The sequence below is a fragment of the Hibiscus syriacus genome, unplaced genomic scaffold (genome assembly GCF_006381635.1).
Source record: "Hibiscus syriacus cultivar Baekdansim isolate YM2019G1 unplaced genomic scaffold, ASM638163v2 tig00110893_pilon, whole genome shotgun sequence".
Taxonomy (NCBI): Eukaryota; Viridiplantae; Streptophyta; class Magnoliopsida; order Malvales; family Malvaceae; genus Hibiscus; species Hibiscus syriacus.
In genome coordinates, this window is record NW_024062901.1 from 6,973,254 (window position 1) to 6,992,565 (window position 19,312).

Consider the following 19,312-nt stretch of genomic DNA (forward strand, 5'->3'; position numbering starts at 1 on the left):
TTTTTTTGATGTTTATGCTCATCTCCTACTTTTATAACTAAAAATGCTTTCCACCAATTATTCCCTTCATCATACCAATGACTGATCTTTTCTAGGGGTGTTCAAATAATCGAACTAATTCGGTTAATCGACCGAATAGAATTAATTCGGTTAATTCGGTTCGGTTATCGAATTAGTTCGGTCGATTAACTGTTAAGAAAATTTTGAGAATTCGGTTAACGGTTAATTCGGTTCGAATTCGGTTAATTAACCGAAATTAAATTTTAAATATTAAATATATTATATATAACATATGGGTTCAACCCAAATCATTTAAAACTCAATTAATAATTTAAGATCTAGTAACTTTTAAACTTAAATCAATATTAATTAATTAAAAAATTATATAAATTTTTTATTTTATAATTATATATTATTTAAATTATTTGTAAACTGTTTTTTAATTAAAAAATATTAAATATATTATATATAACATATGGGCTAAGCCCAAACCATTTAAAACCCAATTAATAATTTAAGATCTAATAACTTTTAAACTTAAATCAATATTAATTAATTAAAAAAATTATCTAAAATTTTTATTTTATAATTATATATTATTTAAATTAATTATAAACTTTTTTTGAATTAAAAAATATTTAATTTTTATATAAATTAGAAAATTTTAAAAAAAATTCGGTTAATTCGAAATTAACCGAAATTTATTCGGTTCGGTTAATATGTTCGAAAAAAAATTCGGTTCGGTTAACGGTTAAAGAAAAAAAAAGTTTGGTTAATTCGGTTATGGTTAATTCGGTTCGGTCGGCCACCGTTTTAATCGAATGAACACCCCTAGTCTTTTCCAAATAAAATTAAAATAAAGGAGAGTTTGGATCAAATAGAGAAAACACTTCATGGATATAGTTTTTGTTCCTATGTATTTATTATGATTTATGCTCTATTTTAGGTTAGAATAATTAGCTCTTAATTTTTGGGAGAGAACAGATTTTATGAAATTGAAAAAAAAAGTCAACTTCTATTTGTATAAATATTGTACAGTCTGAACCTAAAAATATATAAATAAAAGAATCCATAAATTGGTCTTAGTACTTAAAACAAGTATTGTTCTTTCTTGAGGGTTTAAGCATATCTGTTGTAGAGTATGCACACGTTATCAATGGTTTAGAAAAATTACGAAAAAAATATTTTCTTTTGAATTGAAAGAGAAGCAAACTAGAAATTAAAGTCTAGCAGCTCTAGAATACGGGGGCCTTCCACATTATGCTTTAACAGGTTCTTGATTGGGTCTGTAGGAGCATGGAGAAGCGATAGCTTGAAGTGCTATGAGGGGGTAAGTCGTGAGATGCCATCAGCCACCGTGTTACATTCTCTTGGAATCCATCGAAATTCATTGTGCCAGGCCTGACTACGCAAAGTGGAGATTATGCGAACCAGGTGCAGAGAGCTACGGACTGCTTCATGATCGAGGATAAGGTGAATAGCTTGTTTGTTATCCGATTGAACTTGTAACTGTGTAACTCAATTCGACCAGACTACCTGTAACCCAATGGGGATGCTCTAGAGCTCTGACTTTAGAGTGGTCATAACACCAAGGATCCAATCGTTGTTGTCGTCGCGAATCACGCTACCAGCTGTGGCAATATCATGAGATGGTGAGACTGACGCGTCAGCGCTTAAACAGAGCCATCCATGTGGTGGTCGTCCTCAAGTCAACGGATCAGCACTTCTGCTTGGAGGGTGGAGTTGATGAGAATCATGACCTGCAAAATGAAAAGCCCAAGCAGTACAGATGTGGTGTACCTCCTGCAGACGCAAGCAAACATCATTAAAGATAAAATCATTCCTACGCTTCCACATTTGCCATAAAAGTGGGGAAAACTAAGTTCCTAGGTGTGGAAGTAACTTTCAAAGCAATCCAAAAGGAGAAGGAAGAAGGAAGCATGAAGGTCCAAAGGGATGATCGATTGCCAAAAGACACGAGTAGTAGGACAACCTCCGAAAATATGAAGGGCAGTTTCTCTGAGACAACCCCAAGAAGGACCTTCTGTAGTTCCCCTCTAAACACGTTCATTGTTGGTCATAATACGTTGTCTGAAAGCCAACAAAAGAAACATACGAATGCGCAGCGGGATGGAGAGAGTCCACAACGAATTTCAAACTGGATTACAAACATCCCAAGTGAAACCAGAAAAGGATTCATAAGCTGAAGAGATAGAAAAGCGGCCAGTTGGAGACGGACGCCAAACAATGATATCACTGTCATTGCTTAACCCAAGTGGGAAAATACCGAAGGTAAGGGGAAAATACCGAACCCATCCCTTTTCAAACTATATCATCAAGATCCACCACTGCATCGTTGATATGAATATTATTAGTAACAGTGGAAGGAGAAAGGGCCCATTACCGCAGGGGACCAATGGAGGGAACCCAAGTGTCGTCCCAAAGATGGAGAGAATTACCGTTACCAATAATCCAAAGAAAATTGTTTCGAGCGTTGAAGATGGCAGTCCAAAGGGGGGAGTAGGCAGGCTTGAGGATGGATAAAGGGCAAAGACTATTTTGACTAAAGTTTAAACAATTTCAAATTTAATCACTCAGCTTTCAAATTATTTCTATTTTGATCACTCTACCATAACATGAATTATTTTATTAGTATTTTTCCTATGATACCGCATATTTTATTATTATTTAAAATGAAAAAAAAATCAAAATATATTAATCTATTAACCCAAACCCAATTTTAAATCTTACCAGCAACACACTCATCGTTCCCACCTTCATTGGAGGTACCCTCGTCGAACCTAAGCCAAAAATAAACCAAACTCTTGAAATCTCCAACCCATAAACACTCATTGAACTTAAGTCATTTAGAAACCTCTCCAAACAATTTCACAAGATCAAGAGAAAGCGTTCAGAGCAGCATGAGGTGTTGGGATGTGTGTTGGGTTCAACATGTGGAAGCACTCGAGGGGGAAAAGAAGCAAATGTCTTACATGTGAGGAGATAATGATGATGATATACATGGCAGCGACCATCGACCTTGGGTGGCAGTATTTGCTAATTTATTTGCTGGCATGACGGCTTATTAAAGGAAGAAGAAATGGCTGGGAATAAGGTCGTCGATGGTGAGAATAGGGTGGGGGTTGTGATTTAAGGATGAGGTCTTCGATTAGCTACTGTTTGCCGCTGCGAGGATGAGGCTGGGTTCGTGTGAAAATTTAGGTTTAAGATTTGATCTAAGGTTTGGTATGATTTTGGGGTTTAGAATTTGGGTATATTATTTTTAATTTTTTTTATTAGAATCCTACATGGTATTAAATATTAGCAAAATATTCCACGTCATATCAAAATACTAAAAAATGAATAAACTACATGGGTGACCAATAAATTATTGTCTATTTTCATTTTGACCATCAACTTTTCGATTTGATCAATCAAACTATCCAACTATTTAAACGTGTTAATCAAACCACTAGCCGTTAATTTTTAACGAAGGAGGTGATGTGAGAATTTAAAATTTGGGATAATTTCATATCCAGTCCTTAATATTTATAGATAATATCAATTTGGTAATAATTTAATTCAGTTAAAATAAATTTAAGCTCCAATTAGATTGTAACACATGTCACCATATAATTGGAAGAAAAAAATACCACCTTATAGATGAAAAATAAATTAGAAGGAAGAAATGTGTTATTGTAGGGGATTGAAATAAGAATTTGGGAGATGTTTTAGCACGCCTAAACCACTTGACCAATGCCCATACTTAATACAATCTACAACATACTTAATATATTCTATACCTATTGCTGAAAGGAAAAAGGGAAGTCAAAATGCAACCAAGGGAACCAAACTAAAAAAACCAAGCAAAAAACTTAATCACTAGACCAAACCATATATATTGTTTCATATACAATATGTTTTATATATTTTTAAATATTGTTAATGACAGAAATAATTAAATGTTATATTTGAAATAAAAATAAATTTATATTACAACTATTCATTCCGACAATCTTGGAATAATTTTCAGCATTAAGTGTCATTATAATTTTATGTATAAAATATTTTAAAAAAATAAAAAAATAAAATTTATAAATTTATTTTTTATTTCAAATATTGTATTTAATTATTTCTGCCATTAAAAATATTTAAAAAATATATAAAACATGTTATATAAGAAACGATATATGATTTGGCCTAGTGGTTAAGTTGTTTGTCTTTGTTTCTTTGGTTGGGTTCCCCTTGGTAGCATTTTGACTTCCCTTTTTCCTTTCAGCAATATGTATAGAATATATTAAATATGTTGTATTTTGTTATCAAGTATGGACACTGGCCAAGTGGTTCAAAAGTTCTAAATCAACCCCTAAATCTTAGTTTCGATCATCTACAACAACACATTTCTTCTTTATAATTTATTTTCCAATTTTTCCCATCTATAAGGTGGTGAAAAAAATAAATTAAATAATTTAAATTAAGAAAATATCCTCCAAATAGACAGTGACACATGTCACTAACTATTTGAAGCTTAAATTTATTTTAATTGAATTAAATTATTACCAAATTGATATAATCTATAAATATTAAGGATCAAATATGAAATTATACCAAGTTTTTAAATTGTCACGTCACCACCTCCATTAAAAATTAACGATCAGTGGTTTGATTGACACATTTAAATAATTGGGTGGTCTGATTGATCATATCGAAATGTCGATGGTCAAAATGAAAATGGGCAATAGTTTAGTGGTCACCCGTGTAGTACCCAAAAATAAATAATATCATCATAGAATGATTAAAATAGGAGTAATTTAAAAATTGAATGATTAATTTGAAAATTTTTAAACTTCAATGACTAAAATAAAAATGAGAAAATAGTCACTACAACAAATTTATCGATTTATGATGAAATTTCTATATAACATTGCATATAACGTCACAAAATATACTCTAAACATGATGTTATATTGTTTTTGTCACATTTAGTGATTAATGGTTTATCTTCTATAAAAATTTTAAAAATTGTCATTGATTTTTGTCTCTATAAGTTTGGAGCCAAAATTTGCCTTCAAAAAATTGGTGGAAAATCTTTCAATGACGCTTAGATCAAAAGGGGATGTCTTAAAATCGTCTCTAATGAAATGGAAGTATTAGTAACGATTTATTATTATGAAGATATAATTTGAATTACCGACATTCTAAATTTATCACTAATAAGTTTTTGTAACAATTTGATTCTTCATATTATATAAAATATAAAAGATGTTGTTTTATTCGTGTAACAAAAAATAAGTTTAACGTGATGAAATCAATTATTTGTCCCAATCTCCAAAAGAGGAGCCAAAAATTTTAAATTACGGTGTCATAATTTAAAATTACAGTACTTTAAAATTAAAGCGTCTAAGTAAAGTTATACAAATGTATGCATAATATTAATTTGCAATATATTAATGTATAATATGACTAAAATAAAGGTGTAAATGAACATAACATTTGATGAATTGTTCATGAAGCGTTCATATAACATCCGTTTATGTTTGTTTATTAAATAAAAAAATTTATGTTCTTTTAACAAATGAACGAACACGACTAAATGTGTGTTTGGTTTGTTTGTGTTCACAAACAAATTTATTTATCATTTATTTATAAGTTCGTTTTTTGACTCCTATATTTATTAATGATATTCTCTTATAAAAATATTATTTTAATATTTTCTTCTATTTTTTATTTGTATTTCAATTCATTAATATAGATATGCATACTTACATCAATATATGTATATGTCTACTTATAGGTATTAAAATAGTGGGAGAAATACATGATTATTTTAGTGTGTGTGTTTATTTCTAGGTGTTTTTCCCAAAAAATCACCTTTTTCATTTAATATTCCTGATCAGGCACCGTTCAGACTATATTTCCTGATCTAACACCCTTTGCAGGAAGACGCGCCCCCTGAACCGCGCTTTATGCCACGTGGCCTTACCAAATGTGAAAAAAACTCGGGTGTTAGTTTTCTAAATATTTTTAAACAGGTGTCAAATACGTAATTAATTTCTATTATGGTGACATTTGTGTAAAAACGTCAGCATTTTGAATTGTGCACAGCTCACACCGTACGGTTCTAGGTTGTGAATTGGCTGGGGTTTAAATGAAGTGTGCAGTGTGTGTAGTGATTGAGTTTATTAGTATTTTAGTGTCACAAGTTTATTTTTTATAATAATAAATATTTTATAATTTTAAAAATTATAAATTTCATATATTTTTGAAAAAATTATTGTCTTTTAAAATTAATTGTTTAAAAATATAAAAAATATTAAAATAAACTTTTAATTACAATTGAGGGATTAAATTAGTTTTTATTCATTAATTTTTATTTTTTAACAACAGTTAATAATGTTTATTCATTTTTAATAAAATTATTTAAATTTTTGCATTAAAATTACACAATACGTATAATCTAGTATATAAAAACTTTGAGGGTAAGTATTTTAAAATATGAATAATTTTATAAAAATTTTATAACTAATATTTCTTTTACAAAATGATGATGATGATAAATATTTTATAATTTAAAAAATTATAAATTTCATATATTTTTGAAAAAATTATTTCCTTTTAAAATTAATTGTTTAAAAATATAAAAAATATTAAAATAAACTTTTAATTACAACTGAGGGTTCAAATGAATTATTATTCAATAATATTTTCAAAAATATATGAATTTTATAATTTATTAAATTATAAAATATTTATTATTATAAAAAATAAACTTGTTACACACTAAAATACTAATAAACTCAACCACTACACACACTACCCACTTCATTAACTTGTGAAAAGACCCCAACCAACCAGCTCACAACCTGGAACCGTGCGGTGTGGGGTGTCTGCACAATTAAAATGCTGACGTTTTTACACAAATGTCATCATAATAGAAATTAATGATGTATTTGGCACCCGTTTAAAAATATTTACAAAACTAGCATCCGAGGTTTTTACACATTTGGTAAGGCGCCCCCTGGGGCGCTCCTTCGACCACGTGGCATAAAGCGCTGTTTAGGGGGCGCGCATTCCTGTAAAGGGTGTTAGATCGAGAAATATAGTCTGAACGGTGCCTGACAGGAAAATATATAGGGTTAGGGTGATATTTCGAGAGAAACGCCTTAGTTCTAGGTATCATATCTATACACCAACATCATTATATACATCTACCACTATCATGACATCTAGAAATAAACATACTTACACCTGTATTTATATGCACATCTTCTACTATTCTTTTTTGAACTTATTTTGGTCACTAATCTATATAATTTTTAAATTATATTATTACTAAAAAAATTAAAACTTTATCATATGATTAGCTTTGTGAAATGATTTTATATTTTAAATAGCGGTACTTCTATAATTTTGTTTAATAAGTACTTTTATACAACATTGGTGAAAATATTAATAATAATATAATAATAAACCTTTGGGAAGATATATGCCATTGAAATAAAATTTTAGATTTATTATTATTAAATATTTTATAAAATATTTGTAAAAAAATAAAAGTAATTTATTAAGGGGTCAAGAGTTTTTAATAATGGTATCATTTTTATTGTTTTATATATTTTTTATATAAAAATAATTTCTATAATTTTTTGGGTCATTTGACAGCCCTCATTCATGGTGGCTCCGCCTATGTTAATCTCTTATCTTTTACATGATGATTGTAAAATATATCATGAGAGTGTGTAACTTAATATTTGGTGGTAAGAATTAATATAAAAATTTTGAGAAAAAAAATTTAGTGTCATCTTATACGCGTCACTAATTCAAAATCTTATCACTAATGATATTTTAAAATATTTTATTTTATTTTTTGAACTTATGTTTTCTATATACTTAGATATATATCAAATACATTTTTGGTTAATACATTTAAGATACTCATATAAGTCGAGTATTAACAAGAAAATCATATAAGTTGAACCCCAAAATCAGGCTTAAATTAGAAAATTTATAAAGTTTCAATGGTCAATTCCTAATTTTTAGAAATTCCAAGTCATTAATGTGAATTATAGGTTGCCAGAGGTGTTCAATGTTTGATTTTAACCGAATTAACCGACCGAATCAAAATTTAATTAAGTTAATAGGGCGAGTAATTAAATGTTAATTCAGTTTGATTAATTTTTGTTAATTAAAAAAGCCGGTCTTGTTAACTATTAAAGAAGAATAAGTTTGATTAATTAATTTTTTGTTAATTCAATTCGATTAATTTAATTTTTGTTAATCCGGTTTGATTAGTTATCAATTTAACTAATTGAGCAACCTATAAATTGTTCAAGGATCGAACCTTTAATTTTTACCTTTTGAATATATTTTTGAAAAAGAGTTTTTAATATATATATATATATGTATAATTTATATCTTTTTACCTTTAAAAAATAATTTATAATTGAGCATGTGAATTAAGGGAGCAATTTTTATAGGTATATGTATAAATAGCGTTTAACATGGTGAATTAAGGGAATAATTTAATGCTAATAAAAAATATATAAAACCTAAGGGTATTTGGAGGTAAAGCCTAAAGCTCGCAGCCGGTTAAGGTCTCAAATTAAAAAATGTAAATATTCTTTAGTTGTAGCGTTAGTTTGCAAAAGGGAAAAACAAACCTTAGGTTTTAGAAGCTAGCGTCGTTGCATGGGTTATATTATACCATCGTCACTTGAGGCATCATTGTTGGGTTCGAATGCTACCGTCGTTTATCGTTGCATGTCCAGTTTCCTTTCTGCTTTCATTTCCGACTGGTAAGGATCTGTCTATCTCTTTCGACCCTTTATTAATTGTCGACTGGTTGTGTGAAATCTTAGAGGTCTATCCCCTTCCATGGTTTTTAAATACTAAAGAAAAAATATTATTATTTTAAATAGTAATAAGCAAGATACGGGTTACCCTCTGGAAAGTTCAAAATTTATTTTATTGGGTCTTGAATTTCGTATGATTTCTTAAAAATTATAGTAATTACTTTTGTGGTTTTTAATAATAATACATGTGTATAAGATGGAGTGTTGCAGGTTTATTCTTTCGAAAACAATAAAGAAAAGAAAAGGAAAGAGAAGGCAAGCTACAATGGAAAAAAAAGATAGTAAAATATTAGTGTTATTAGACATATTAGGTCATATAAGGTTTAGTCATCTATATTGATTGTGTTTCGCCGTTTGAGTTTGGTTTCCATATAAAACCTGCAACTTCACTCTTAGTTTATCTTGTTCTTCTTCTTATTTTTAATCTAATATACGTTTATTTTGGTGTATTAGACTTCGGAGGATGCTATATATTATAAGTGAAATAAGCTTTGGAGAAACATGGAGTTAAACCTTTGGTGAGTTATTGCATCTTTCATGTGAGTCCCCCCATTCAATGGTAATTCTTGAATTGTCGAGGGTATTAAAAAGGGGCAGATTTAGAAATTTAAAAATGAGGTCTAAAATATTAATTTTATTTAAAAATAATAATGGGTACATAAATTTTTTTATTTTTTTCTTAACACATTAAACTAAATTTAATCTTTTTTTCCCCAAAATAATGGGGATGTGTTTGGTCCTAGGGGTGTTCATATTTTGGTTAAAACATAATTAACCAACCGAACCGAAATTTTGGTCAATTAATTTTAGCTTCGGTCAGTTAACGGTTAATGATTTTTTTTCCAAACTTCACTTTCAGTTAATTCGATTTGAAATCGGTTAGTTAATCGAATTAAAGAAATTATTATATATATATATATATATATATATATATATATATATATATATTTAGCTTTAGGGGGATTTAAACTTCAATTTTAACCGAATTAATCGACCGAAATAACTGAATAAACTAAAAATATTAAATATAATATATATTATTTATATATTATTTATAAATTTCAGTTAATTCAGTTAATCGACCAATTAACCAAATTTAGTTTAGTATGATTAACGATTAAAAGAAAAAAATTCAATTAATGAAATTTGGGTAATTTGATTCGGTGAGTTAACCGAATTACTCGTTTGAAGGCCTTTACTTAGACACTACTTTGTTTAATGCATCCACCCTTGCTTATGACCATTGTCCATTCTATTACTGGTTAGTACTTAAGCTGTCATGGTATTATTTGTTGCAACAAATTTTGTATTATTAATTGATGTTTATATTATATTAATTTAGGGGGTAAACTAACGGGTGACTACTAAATTATAGTCTATTTTCATTTTGACCATTGACATTTCAATTAGATCAATCAGACCACACAATTATTTAAATGATTTAATCAAACCATTGGCTGTTAATTTTTAACATAGGTGGTGACATGACATTTAATAAAATTGGTATAATTATATATTTAGTCCTTAATATTAAAACATTCTATCAATTTAGTCACTATTTTAATTCAATTAAATAAATTTAATCTTTCAATTCAGAGGTGCCACATGTCATTGTGTGATTGGAGGGTGAATTTAGTTAATTTTAATATTTTAATTTTATAAAATTTTCCACCAATCAAGTGGTGATTGATGGTGAATTTAATTTATTTTAATATTTTAATTTAATTAATTTAATATGTTGTGTTTGAGATTAAATAATCTCAAACCCTAAACACTTTATATTCTAAAATCTTTTCCCTTTATACAGGTGGTGACTCATGTCACCACCTAATTGGTGGGAAATTTATTAAATTAAAATATTAAAATTAATTAAATTCACCCTCCAATCATGCAATGACACGTGGTACCTCCGAATTAGAGGTTTAAATTTATTTAATTAAATTAAAATAGTCACTAAATTGATAGGATGTGTAAATATTAAGGAACAAATGTATAATTATACCAATTTTATTATTGGTCAAGTCACCAACTCCGTTAAAAATTAACGGCCAGGGGCTTGGTTGAACCATTTAAATAGTTGAGTGGTCTGATTGATCGAATCAAAATGTTAATGGTCAAAATGAAAAGAGACTATAGTTTAGTGGTCAACTGTGTAATTTACCCTTAATTTAGCTGTACAAAATACTGTTGATGGACCATCAACGAAGGACAAGAGAGTTGGTAGAGCTGATTCTTTCAATATCATTCCTAGAAGAATCGCAGGTGCTAAGGTATATGCTATGTTAATTTTTAGATTCTCAAATATTAGATTTGACTAAGGCGAAGCAAGCGCATTGAAGTTCAAATTATAATGTACTTTGTTTGAAAATAATTTGTTAAAGGAGAAATGGTTTACAAAGGATTTTGTCGAACTAACATTGTGTATCTTCATTGTTGCGGAATACAACTATCGGGTAGAGCAAAATTGCAACAAATAATTTGAGAAAATAAAAATGAAGGTAAAGAAGACACAAATTTTATGTTGAAAACCCCTAAATAATATAGGGTAAATCCATGGGCAAAGATAGAAGAATTTCACTATGAGAAAATAGGAATAAAAACTTCTCTCGATATAACAAGGAGAAAACAATAACAATTCTCTCTTGATAAAAAGGAGAAAACAACTCTCAAGAAAAATCTCTAAATTCTCTAGTATTGGGAGAAAGCTAAAATGATTTTAGGATGGTTTTGAAGCTAAATGGGTTAGGGTATTTATAGTTGAAGCTTAAAGACTAATCTTGTAAATTCCTTAAAGTACATGGACTAAATTGGGTAATTTTCCCTTGCCAATTTTCAACCAAAATCAGTTGCTAATCTTGAAAATCTAATTTGCAACAAAATAAGACTATTATGCATTGAAAGTTTTTGACTTTCAACAATCTCTCACTTGAAGATTTGATTGGAATAATCATACCTTCACACCATTCTTTCTACCTTGTACCTTCATGTTGCTTACGTTTCTGACAGGCCACAAGAGGATCGACACCAAGTAAATTTATCAGTATTGACCACATTCGTCATGAAATCTGCTATGTTGTCTTTAGTATGGATTTTCTGCATATATATCGTCCATTCTTCCACCTTTTCACGAATGAAGTGGTACTGAACTCGTACATGTTTTGTTCTTGAATGAAATGCTGGATTCCTTGCTAGATGCAAGACACTTTGACTGTCACAAAACAGAGAAACATACTCTTGATTGTGCCCAAGATCCTCCAATAGCGTCTTCAACCAGATTGCTTCTTTACTGGCTTGTATAGCTGCTACATATTCTTCCTCTGTTGTGGGCGTAGCCACAACTGACTGTAATTTTAAAACCCAGCTTACAGCTCCACCGGTAACTTTGAACACATATCCTGTAGTAGATTTTCTTTTATCCAAATCCCCCGTAGAGTCAGAATCGACATACCCATTGATAAGTAAGTTTAATCCTCCGTAACATAGTGCAACATTTGAGGTATCTTTGATGTATCTCAAGATCCTCTTTATTGTATTCCAATGCTCTTTACCTGGATTCCCCATGTACCGACTAACCACTCCCACAGCTTGTGCAATGTCTGGTCTTGTGCATATCATAGTGAACATTAAACTTCCCACTGTCTATGCATACGGTACTCGAGACATCTTCATAATCTCTTCTTCACTGCTAGGACTAATACTGGAGAATAATTTGAAGTTAATATGAATAGGGGTAGAAATTGTCTTACAATCTTGCATGTTGAATCATGACAAGATCTTCTTCAAGTAATTCTTTTGTGAAAGTCAAATCTTCCTATTACTTCTGTCTCGGTGAATTTGAATCCCTAGAATCTTATTTGCTGATCCCAAGTCCTTCATTTTAAATTCCCAAGTTCTATTACTTCATTTCAGTTCTTCAATATGTTCTTTGTTGGGTCCTACAACCAACATGTCATCCACATACAACAACAATATAACAAAGTCGTTATCACCAAACCTCTTGAAATAAACACAAGGGTCTGCATTAAGTCTGTTGTATCCAAGGCACATAATGAAGGAATCAAATCTCTTATACCAACACCTCGGTGCATGCTTTAGACCGTACAGAGATTTGTTCAACCTGCAAACCAAGTTCTTCTTTTCTTTTTCTTCAAAGCCTTCAGGCTGGAGCATGTAAATCTCTTCTTCAAGATTTCCATGAAGAAAAGTTGTTTTAACATCTAGCTGCTCTAGATGTAAGTTCAATGTAACACATATTGCCAAGACTACTCGAATTTTTGTTAGTCGAACCATAGGAGAAAATATTTTGTTAAAATCAATATCTTCTTTTTGAGCATATCCTTTGACCACAAGTCTTGTACAATACCTCTCCACTTGATCGTTACCATTTCGCTTGATTTTAAAGACCCATTTATTACCAATTGGCTTATTTCCTTGTGGTAGTGGTACAAGGTCCCATGTATTATTTTTATGAAGGGCTTCAATTTCTTATTACATCGCTATCATCCACAGTGAAGCATCTGAGCTGTTTATTGCCTCCAGAATATTGATGGCTTGTCGTCATCTGTTAAAAGACAGTATGCAATATTTCCTTCTATAACATAATTTGAGTACCAATTGGGACGTCTTTTCACATGATTTAATTGACGAGTTTTTGGAGCTTCAGAACTCTCTGGTTCTTGTTCATCATGTGCTGGTTCTGCTTCAGAAGAATCTCATTGTTCAAAGTCTTTTTCCACATGTATCTGTACATTATATGACTTTTTAGTGCTACCATCTTCTTATTTTCTTTGTAGTTTATCTTCTACAAAGATAGCATCCATCCTGATGATCACTTTGCGGGCAATGGGATCCCACAAGCGATACCACTTTACTCCATCAGTATACCCCAAGAATTTGCATTTCCTGGATTTTGGATCCAACTTTGAAATTTCTTGGGAGTTGTACATCACATACACAATACTTCCAAATACATAGAGGTTTGAATAATCAGCTGGTTTACCAGTCCATATCTCCATTGGTGTTTTCAACTCTAGTGCAGTTGATGGAGCTCGATTCACCAAATAACAGGCGATATTGACTGCTTATGCCCAAAATGATTTTCTAGGTTTGCAACCCTCAACCTTGTTCTTATTCTTTCTAACAAGGTTATGTTCATCCACTCTGGCACTTCATTTTGTTGAGGAGTGTTCGCCACTGTGAATTGTCTTTTGATGCCTTCTTTTCTGTAAAAGTCATCAAATTCTTCACTTGTGTATTCTCCTCTATTATCTATTCAGAAACACTTGATATTCTTTTCAGAATCAAGTTCCACTCGTGCTTTGAAGTTTTTTAAAGTTGAAAACACGTTTGACTTCTTCTTAATAGGGTACACCCAATATCTCCTAGGGTAGTCATCAATAAATAAGACAAATTATTTTGCTTTGCCTAGGGATGCAACTGGTGCTTGCCATACGTCAGAATGAACCAATTCTAGAACACTTTTGCCTCTAGAATTTGACGTGTTGAATTTTAATAGGTACTGCTTAGTTATTATACATTGGTCACACAAAGTAAGTGATACCTTTGTTAAGCCTGGAAGTAGCTTTTTCTTAACAAAGACTTTCATTCCTTGTTCTGACATGTGTCCAAGTTTCTGATGCCATAGCATTTAGAATCTGAACTACATGAGGCAACAGAGGCTTCTGCTTCTAGCAAAGTCTCTCCCTTCAGCATGTACAAGTTTGTTGCTAGCTTTTCGCCTTTCATCACCATAAGCACTCCACAAAAAACCTTCATGATTCCTTTTCGTGTTTCAATCTTGCTTGCATTATTATCCAGTAATCCATAGGATAATCAATTTTTCTTCAGCCCTTTCACGTGCTGCACATCTCGAACAACTTTAATTGTTCCATCATACATCTTCAATTTGATGGTTCTAACGCCAACGATCTCTAAGGCATGATCATTACAACTATACATAGATCCTCCTGAGATAGGTTCATAATGATGAAACCATTCTCTTCTTAAGGTCATGTGATATGTTGTTCCTGAATCAATGAGCCATATATATGCAAATCTCTTTCTACATTCCACGGTGGTTGACGATTCACAACATAGAGCATCTCCATCATCTAAAGTGTTTGCGGTATTGCCTTATGGATTGGAGTTTTTGCCTAGACTCCAACAATCATTCCTTAAGTGACCATTCTTTCCACAGTTGTAGCACTTTAAATTCTTTTTGCTTCTTGTCTTTGGTCTACCATGTTTGTGACTACTGTTTTGGCCACGTTCTGTTGATCTCACTCTCATCGTTGTCAATGCTTCTGCTTGTTGTAGATTTACATGTCCATCTTCCTTGCTCTTGCGTCGATTTTCTTCTTATAGAACAACAGTTGCAACGCCATTGAAGACTAGACTGGTGACATTACTTTTTGTCAAGTTGATGATGAGTTTATCATACGAATCAGATAGACTTTGAAGTAGAATTTAAGTACGTTCTTGTTCTCTTATTGTACAACTTTAGGATGTTAGCCGATAAAATAAAGTGTTCAGTGTGTTTAAGTGCTCCGTTACTGAAGTAGATTCTGGCATTTAGAGAGTGTACAATTTTCTCTTAAGGAAATTTTTATTGTGTAACGATGTGACCTCGTACAGTTTGGTGAGATTATCCCATATCTCCTTAGTTGTTTTCTTCACCTCAATTCTTGATAATACTTCATCTCATAAGGTTTGCCATAGCATTCCCGTCTATCTCGTTCCATTTTCTGTTGTCTGTGAAATCTACCGGCCTTTCACTGATAGCCACTAGACAACTGTCTTTCCTCAAGATGGCCTTTATCTTCAATTTCCACAATGAGAAATTTCTCCTATTGAACTTTTCAATATCAAATTTCATTGCCATAGATTCTATTACATATAGCTCCCACTATTTTACTATCGTGAATAGTTCTCTGGAACCTTCAAAGAATGGGTAATTGTTGAGTTAATCTATCCGATGAAATAGCCAAGATGGGGTGAATTGACAATTAAAAATTTGATGGAAGCTTTGACAGAAAATTAAAGATATTTGCACAACGATTTAAAGTGGTTCGACTTTCTCAGCCAAAGTCTACGTCCACTACCTTAGCTATCCACACTAAGGATTTTCCACAAATTCACTAATTTGTCTTTCTTTTGAGGACAAAGAGTAACCTTACAACTCCCTCAAGAATTATACCCCAAATTCTTGAGAACACTATCTCTCAAAGAGAAACTTACAAATTTTGCAAACTTACAGAAAAACATCACAAGGTAGAATGTTTACACAATTCTAGAACAAAGAAAGAACACTCAAAGATAAATACAATTGAGCACAAATTGTGTTCTTGAAAGAAAAATGAATATTGAATGGATTTTGGCTTGAATTACTCAAACAATAAGTTTACAACTTTCTCTCATTGAATTCTTTGTCAAAACTTGTTTCTTGTTTTTCATCAATGGCTTCAAGACTTGTTTAAATACACCTCCAATGAATTTTGAATGTTAGGAATCATATTGGAGTAAATAGAACCGTTGTGGTGTGAAATCCACTTGAAAAAGCTGATGGAAGCATATGGGTATCGGTACTCTTTCATAGGGGTATTGATACTGCCTGTATAAAATTCAAATATTTCGACCATTGCAAAACTGATGGTATCGGTACCTCTCAAGGGGGTATCGATACTACTATGTAAAGAGGTATCGATACCCATTTTGCATTCTGTTATTTCTAGGAGTCAAAATCAAAATGAGGGGTATCGGTACCCATAATCAGGGTAACAGTACTACTATGTGAAGTGGTATCGGTACTCGGCAGGGTATCAATACCTCTTTTGCATTCGATGTTTGAGGGGTATCGATACTTATTAAAGAGGTATCGATATTTCCCTATTTAAAACTCAATTTTGATTCGTTTATGGTTTGAAATATTTTGTAAAAATTATTTCAAAAATATTCAAAGTATAAATCACAATTTTCCATCTAGTAAGGAGTAAAAATTGATATTTGAAAACTTGGAGTAATATTTGTGATATTTGAATAATTGAATCGAATATAATATTTAAATCGAATATGAAATATTAAAATTCATTAAAACTTTATTTGTTATATCGAAACATCAAAATGTTTTCAACAATCTCTCCCTTTTTGATAAAACAAAAATATTTTTAAAATTTTAAGATTTTCTTTTTGAAAAATTATTTTGAAAAGTTTATTACTTTCCTCATTACTATTCTCCCCCTTTTTGTTAAATCAAAAAGACTATAAATTTTAAACAAGTTTGCCAAATTGAAGTATATATATGTATATAGCTGCTAAGATCAAAGTCAAGAGAAATATTAGCCATTAGTCAACATAATCAATATTCATAAACAATATGCAATAGGAATTGGTCATAATTGATCTAAAATGTAAATGATGCATAACTAACATAAAATTTAATTTAAGTTCAAAATACTAATAATTATTCATAGTATCTCAAACAAAACACACTAAAAATCCAAAAACAACCAAATATTCAAACATCCAAATCATCAAAATGTTTAAACAATAGAAGGTTCAAAGTTCAAACTAAGAAAACTAGCAAGGCAAGGTCAGTCACCAATCGGTGGATCGGGAGGAGAAAAATGTGCTCGCATAGAAGCCACATCTTGTGTAAGCGCATCGACCCTAGCATTGAGTTCGTCAAAGCGAGCTCGAGTTTCTCTTTGTTGCTCTAAGTGTCGAGCCGTGAGTTCGGACTCTAAGGATGCAAACCTTAAGTCAAATGTCTCCAGGAACGATCGAAAGTATGAAGGCATCAGGCTCTCTTGCCTGGCTGGCTTGGTTTACATGATCATCGACATCCCGTAAGAGGTCTTCTAGCTCTTGAACCGGAGCCGGGTCCGGAGCAGCTTGTGAAGAGCTAGCACCAAGTGTTTTCTTTGTTGCGCGAACCCATTGGTCTTTGTCACCTGTCCATCCCAATTTTCGTAAAGATGTGAAGTTGATTTCGGTGGTTAGAGGGATGACTACGTCTAATTCTACCTTAAGACCTTCTTTGATGAATATATTACTAAGTAGACAGCCGTAAACTAATATTTCAACATGTTTAGAAGGAATGTTGTTTACGGTTTCTATAATTTCCCCAAATATAATTTGAGGGAGATTTATTTTCTTATTTTGTTGGATACAGTGTATCCACCATAAGTCAAGGGCACTAAGAGTGGAATATTTTCCTCCGGATGGTCTGAACCACAAAGAGATAATAAGATGAAGAAAATGTTCAAGGTGTTCTAAAACACTCGCACTAGACTTGACTTTATAGGGAGAATGTACTAAATCTCGCTCATTATCTAACCCTCGTTTATCTAATCCAAATACACTAGCTATATAGTATGAGTCTATATTAATGTATTAGCCTAGGAAATAGGACCAAATACTTTCGGGTGCGGTCCAGGACTCGTTTCATACACACACTGCATTGGAGTAAAAAATATGAACTAGTTGGTGATAAACAACTAGTTCAACCTTAAAAAGATTATAAAATTTCCATGATTTGAGGGTAGGGAGGTATTTAAATTTCATGTCTATCGTAGCTTGAAGAGACGGGATACGCTCTTCCCTAATGTTATATGACTCAAAATGGTTAATAAACCTAGAGTAGAGACCTCTACGGTTAGGTTCGATAAAGCAAGAGTTTAGAATAGTCATATCGGGTTCATTTGGATTGGGATTTGGTGGTGGAATAGGAGGTGGGTTTGGAAGACTAGAAGATGGCCTAGCTCGTTTAAACATGGTTTATGAAATCAGAATGGGATGTAATAACTGCAATTTAAAAACACATGTATGCAACAATTATTCCCAAAACTCAAGATGAGTCCTCAATATTCAAGGTTCTAAAAACTAGCCTAATGGGCAAAATTTGAAAACTATTTTGAAAACTAAGTTTGAAAAATTATAATGTATATAGTTTTCATTAAAACAATGTAATTAAATCAAAAAACAACAAATAAGTCAAAAATATTATTTCGAAACTCATGAAATTTTTCTGAAAAATTATGTTTTTGATAAAATTAGTTGTAGATTCTAGTTTAAAACCATAACATATGAAATGTCCAATCACTAATTTGAACTAGAACTAACTAAAACTAGTCATACGTTTAAAAATCAATAAAACAGTGTTTTAGAAAAATTACCTTGAAAAATCAGATTGAGATGGAATGTGGTGTTGTTTGCACGAATTTAATGATACTAGCAGGATTTGGAGCTGAAAAACTGTTGAATTTTGACTTGAAATCATTGGATATGAGAAAGGAGAGGATTTGAGTGAGAGAGGAGGTAAACGGCGAGAGTGTTTGAACTTTGAGGTTTTGGTTCAAATGTTGATTTTAGGGATTTTAAAGCCTAAACCCAACAGGGGGTATCGGTACCCATCTAGGGGTATCGATACACATTCAAGGAGGGTATCAGTACTGCATGAATAG